We start from the raw sequence: 5422 nt of genomic DNA on the forward strand, positions 1-5422 counted from the left end.
GTGATTGATCCATGCATTAAAACAAAATAAAACAAAACACCTCTGGTCTTGTTTCATACTTTTCTTCATAAAGTTTTTAAAACTTTGGTATGTTCACAATTGGTCTAAATACTTTTGGTCGTTGCTGTAGTTTTCTTCTAACATGCTTGTGTGTCTTTTCCTTATATTACATTTTCTACCTGGTTTCTATCGCTCTAGAGGAATGCTACTGGTTTTGCATTTTGATTTTACATCCAGAATATTGCTGATCTCTTATCAGCATAGGATCTAAATTTCCTGATTTGCTCAGGACAGTCATGGTTTTCAACCTGTTGATCTGCCATCCCACTTGGTCTGGCAATCATCCAAGTTCCTCATTTCTGATGAAGTGATATTTCTAGCAATTGCATTTAAATGGACCATAGTGGATTGGCAAACCTCAGCTTTGAAACTCCAGCTTCTGAAATGGTGTCACCCAAGTCTCATGTGAGACATCTTGGTCTTTGTGCAGTAAACAAATTTCTCAATTGAACACATGGCTTAATGTGAAGGATGACCAGTGATAACCTCGCTTTCATTTCCTCTTTCTACGTGCAAGGTAACCGACACCTCCCTTTATAGGCCAGCAAGCAGGGCACCGGCTTGAACCCTCTTTGTGGCATCGTGAGAATTTGGTTTCGCCATCGTAATTATGTTAAATTTATAGTTTTCCCGCTTTTTCCAGTCTCTATAATAGCTTTTATAAGATGGGTCTCTCTCTATTCAATGAAGTTTTGTAAGAACTCATCTGGAAAACAGAATCAGCACCTTTTGTCTGTGTGTTTGGGGGTGGGAGTGTGGGATTGATGTCGAGGGTATTTTCCATTGCTGGCTCAATTTCTTTAATGGTTGTTGGTGTATTTCGGAGTTTTAAAACATTCTTGAGTCATTGTTGGAAGTCTATATTTTTCCAGAAAATCATTCACTTTATCTAAGTTTTCAAGTTTGTTGACATAAAGTTGTTCATTATATCTGCCTTATTTTCTTTTCTTTTATTCCAATTTAAAAAAAATTTCAACTGTATGTCCATTTGTATCTATTTCTATCATTGTTTATTTACCTTTTTTCCCTCATTTTTTTTTTCTTTTAGAAACTGTTTAATTTCTGCCAACCTTATTTCCATTTTGTTTGCCTTTCTGGAAGAACAGCTTAAAACCACTCACCGGTTGTTCCTACCCATTCAGTGGCCTGAGCGGTGGGAGCTGCAGACCTGAGCACTCCAGCCTTCAGTAGGGAGCTGCCATAGGGCACCTGCCCACCTTCTGATGAGTCTATGACTTCAGGCTGAGGAGCAGTGAACTCAGGAGCTGGTGAAGCCCATTCACCCTGATATTCCTCTTTGGTCACAGCCTTTTTCAGTAGCAGCCTGCTCTTCCTTTTCAATGTCTTCAGGATCTCTGCAGAAGTAGAGATCAAATATGACCTCCCATGGGTGTTCACTGGAAATGGTGCCATGCATGCGCAGAACTTCCTGGGGCCAGCATCCACCACATCAGACCTACTGAGCATGCTCCCTTGTTGTTGCAAGGGATGGCGATCTCCGCACAGTGCAGAGCAGAGTCTTTGTTACACAGAGCGATGGTAGACAGGTTAACATAAGATGCTTCCATGAGAGGCTGGTGGTCAGCACTGGGATCAGTAACCACCAGAGGATCTTGGCTCCCAGAAGGCTGTCTGGATGCGATTAGCAAAGGTTCCAGGAGTGAAGTGGCTGGCAATAGGAGTGGCTCCAGTAGCAGGGGACACTGCAGCCCAGCTCACTGGCCAGTACCCCTGGATGATATGACACTGACATCAACCGGCAACAATGGCACCAGCTGCCAGCAGAAAATTCTCTCAGGTTCTCTTCAGATTTATGTTGTAGACACCATCACTTTTCCTTTGTAGATGTACTGTTCCATTTGGAAGTCAAGGTTGATGCCACCTAAGTGGGTTCCTGCTGCAAAGAATTTGAGGACATCCTCCTCTTTCATTTGCAGGACATCAAGGGCTCTGGATCTTGTGACGGTTTCCCTTTAAGTTCTGACAGGAATGCAGAACCATACCGTATGGAACCCTCTGTGGGTGGACTGAAAGGTTCCATCCATTTTTAAATCTTGCTAAAGGCTTGTCTATTTTATTTGTTTGATTTAAAAGCCAGTTTTTGTTATTTTGTAATATTATTTCTCCTTTATCCTGCTTTTCTATTTCACTCATTTTCATGAATTGTAATTTTTTTCTCTGTTAAGACAAAAAAAGTAGCATTTTAACATAAGCAATAGTTCATTGCATTTGCCAGTATATTTCATGAGTTTTTGTGTTGTTTCTTGTTTTTCATGCCTTTCTTCCTTGTCCACTTCCCTCTGACATTGAGTATCTGGCAGTAATATAGTCTCTTATTTGTTGTATATCTGAAAATATCTCTGCTTTGCCTTGACTACTGAATGATAGTTTAGCTGGGTATAGAATCCAGGGAAGGTGTTTTTAAGAAGGTTTTCTTTGCTGTACTTATTACATTTTATAATTATATACATTATGTAATTATCTGAAAAATTCCCATCTCCCACCAGAATGACTTTTGTTTGTTTTGTCCACTACTGTGTGTCCTGGTCTCTAGAACAATGCCAGGCACATAGTAAGCACTCAATAAATAGTACTGAATGAATGAATGTATGAATGAATGAATCCCTCACTGGACTTTCTGTTCTCTGAGGGCAAGGTGGGAGTCTTACTGTCCAGGGTTGAGTTCCACTGACTTGCCTAGTGCCTGACATAGTAAGAATTAAATAAACATTTGTTGATGAATAAATGAATTCACCCAAGTTCTAAAACCAAAGAATAAAAATAGTACTCTTGGAAACTAGAGCCTTTTGAAAAAGCAACCTTTGGAGTCTTCTAGGTCTTCATTTTCTTTTTTAAAGTTTCTCCCCTGGGGTTAGCTGCAAGGGAGTTGGGGACAGAGAGGGGACTTTCATGAAACCAAGGCCCTCCCTGGAGGGTTCCCTTTTACCAAGTCTGCACACACCTTCAAAGACCTCTTCACAGAAAGGATAATGTTGCCCAGCTTAACATGGAGCCTGGTTGAAACCTTGTTTCTAAACAGACTGTACTGCATCATCACCAGTGGCTCCTTTAAGGGAAAAGGGTGTCACAATAGGAAAGATGACATCCAGGTGCAGACTGCATGGATGGTCACAGTGACTAATAAAATATTCAGCAGTTGCTGCTGTGGCCTCAGCAAGGACGTGCAGCAGAGCCAGCTGATGCCTGAGTGTGAGGAAGTGCACCGGGATTCGTGGTAAGGCGCATTTAGGAAGGAGTTGGGGGCCTCTGAGGCCCATTGTACAGGAGGCATTTAAAGAGTTGGCCCCCTGAGAGCACTAATGTGCTTCGATTTGGCCATTTATGAAAGGGAAGGGACTATTAGGACTCAGAAAAGATGTCTGGCCTGCACCATTTAGAGGACACAGGGGTCACCTGTGTGTCAACAGAGTAAAAGGGTCATTCATAAAGCCCTACATCTATTTGTCAGCCCTACAACGGAGCTCACCACGCGGGAGGCAGTGTGGCAAGAGACGTGCTATTGCGTTTCTCTACTTTCTGGTCAATTCTAACAATTTGCAATTGAATGTTGCTCTCATGGATGTGTGGTCCCCACTCCAGACAGTTTCCATGGGCACAGATGGCTCCCAGTCCTGCTCCATCCGCCCCCTTAATTGAACGAGGCCAATGATCTTGTAACCGACGCCCTCTGCCAGTTGGTGATGGGGCTACAGTGCATATCTCTGCCTCTGGACACTCGCAAGACCTCACCGCTCACTGACAGCCAAGTTCGAAAGACACAAAAAGAGTGGAGAAAAACGAGTTTTAAAGATGCCAAAGCTAACGTGTTAGCAAGATTTTAAAAACATGTTTCCCTTGGCTTGTGGAGAACAGAGAACAGACCTTTTCTCAAACTGCCTCTCTTTCAGCCGTGACGTCTTCTCTGAAACATGGAAGTTATATAAACAGAAAAAAACGTCCCTTCCAAATATTGGTTCAGATGCAGGAAGTACACAGTTGCCAAAGGAGATGAACAAACTAGGAATCAGAAAAAAGCAAATTATTCTTGAAGGCATCAAAGTAGGTTTCCCAAACAAAGGAGAGTGCTATTTCTTTGTTAAGGAAGAAAAAAAAAAGCCATTATGGAACAAACTTTACCCTTTAATGTCGATGTACGACAAAAACGCTTTCGCTCTGGTCTGCGATCTGTCTTTCTTACCATCCTCCAACTTCGGTGTCCTCCAGAAAGGGATTTACTGAGTGGCTTTACACATCTTTCAAGTAAAGATTAACAACAACAATAATAATAAAGCAATAAATTGGCCACGAATCTTGGCACAACCTGAAACCATATGTTCTGAGAGTTGCTTCATTCACTGCTAATTAAGTTTCCTCCCCCTCCCCCCCCCAACACACAAAATGAGACCTTTTTTTGGGATCCAACAAATAGCTTCAGGCATGTGGGCATCTTGATGGAGTCTCTTCTTCTCTTTGGAGGATCAAATCCCAGCCAGCTTTGTTTGAAGTTCAGAGCCCTGCATGGCATCTGAGGAGTGTTAATAAAATAGGAGTGCATGTGTGAAGTTACTCTAAAATTCCCAAGACTTCATCCCAGGAGGGAAGCGTAACAACGACTCACTGACTTTAACAACAACACCGCCACAGAGGATGGTCTACCAGTCACCCTGACACGATGGAATCACATGTGTCTTCGGGCCCCAGGCCACCCGAAGAACTCAGATGCGGGCATCAGTACATTCTCTGCCTCTCTTCTAATCAACGTCCTGTCCAGACGGTCACCAGCCCTCTCTGCAGCAAAAGCCACTGAGCATTTGGGTATAAACATAGCTTGTTTGTCTTGTGTTAGTGCAGCCTTGCAAAACACAGATGTTTTCCTTTTAATCCTGTTTGTGCTCTGCGATGGTCACACTTGGTGTCATTTGGCTGCAGGAATCCCCTCTAGGAATGATCCTGCAAGAAACAGCCTGTGCATGGAGCCATCTGATTTGGGGCAGTCCCCCGCTTCTGTGCAAAGCTGAGCACAGTTAATTTATTGGAACAGAATGGGATATATGAGAATGAACATATAAATACCTTTTTTTTTTTTAAGGCAAACTATATAGAATCTAATCATCTGGACCTACAAGGTAAGTTTATGATTATGTGTGTGTGTGTGTGTGTGTGTGTGTGTGTGTGTGTTAACGTTTCTTTATTTTGAGAGAGAGGGAGAGTGAGGGGCAGAGAGAAAGAGGAATAAAGAACCCCCAGCAGGCGCTACATCATCCACACAGAGCCTGCTGAGCGGCTTGAACTCTTGAACCGTGAGATCATGACCTGAGCCGAAATCAAAAGCCAGATGCTTAGCCAACTAGGCCACCCAGGT

The 5422-nt window shown here is 42.8% G+C and overlaps 1 long non-coding RNA gene across 1 annotated transcript; it reads right to left on the bottom strand.

Moving 5' to 3' along the window:
• Positions 1 to 3878: 3878 nt before the first annotated feature.
• LOC128313635 (uncharacterized) lies at positions 3879 to 4838 on the bottom strand. The gene is made up of 3 exons (XR_008294603.1): positions 4466 to 4838; positions 4198 to 4313; positions 3879 to 4077 (listed from the first exon to the last, which is right to left on the bottom strand). It is a non-coding gene; the product is annotated as an uncharacterized LOC128313635 (long non-coding RNA).
• Between the last annotated feature and the right edge of the window lie 584 nt (positions 4839 to 5422).

Source organism: Acinonyx jubatus, chromosome E3 (genome assembly GCF_027475565.1).
Source record: "Acinonyx jubatus isolate Ajub_Pintada_27869175 chromosome E3, VMU_Ajub_asm_v1.0, whole genome shotgun sequence".
NCBI lineage: Eukaryota > Metazoa > Chordata > Mammalia > Carnivora > Felidae > Acinonyx > Acinonyx jubatus.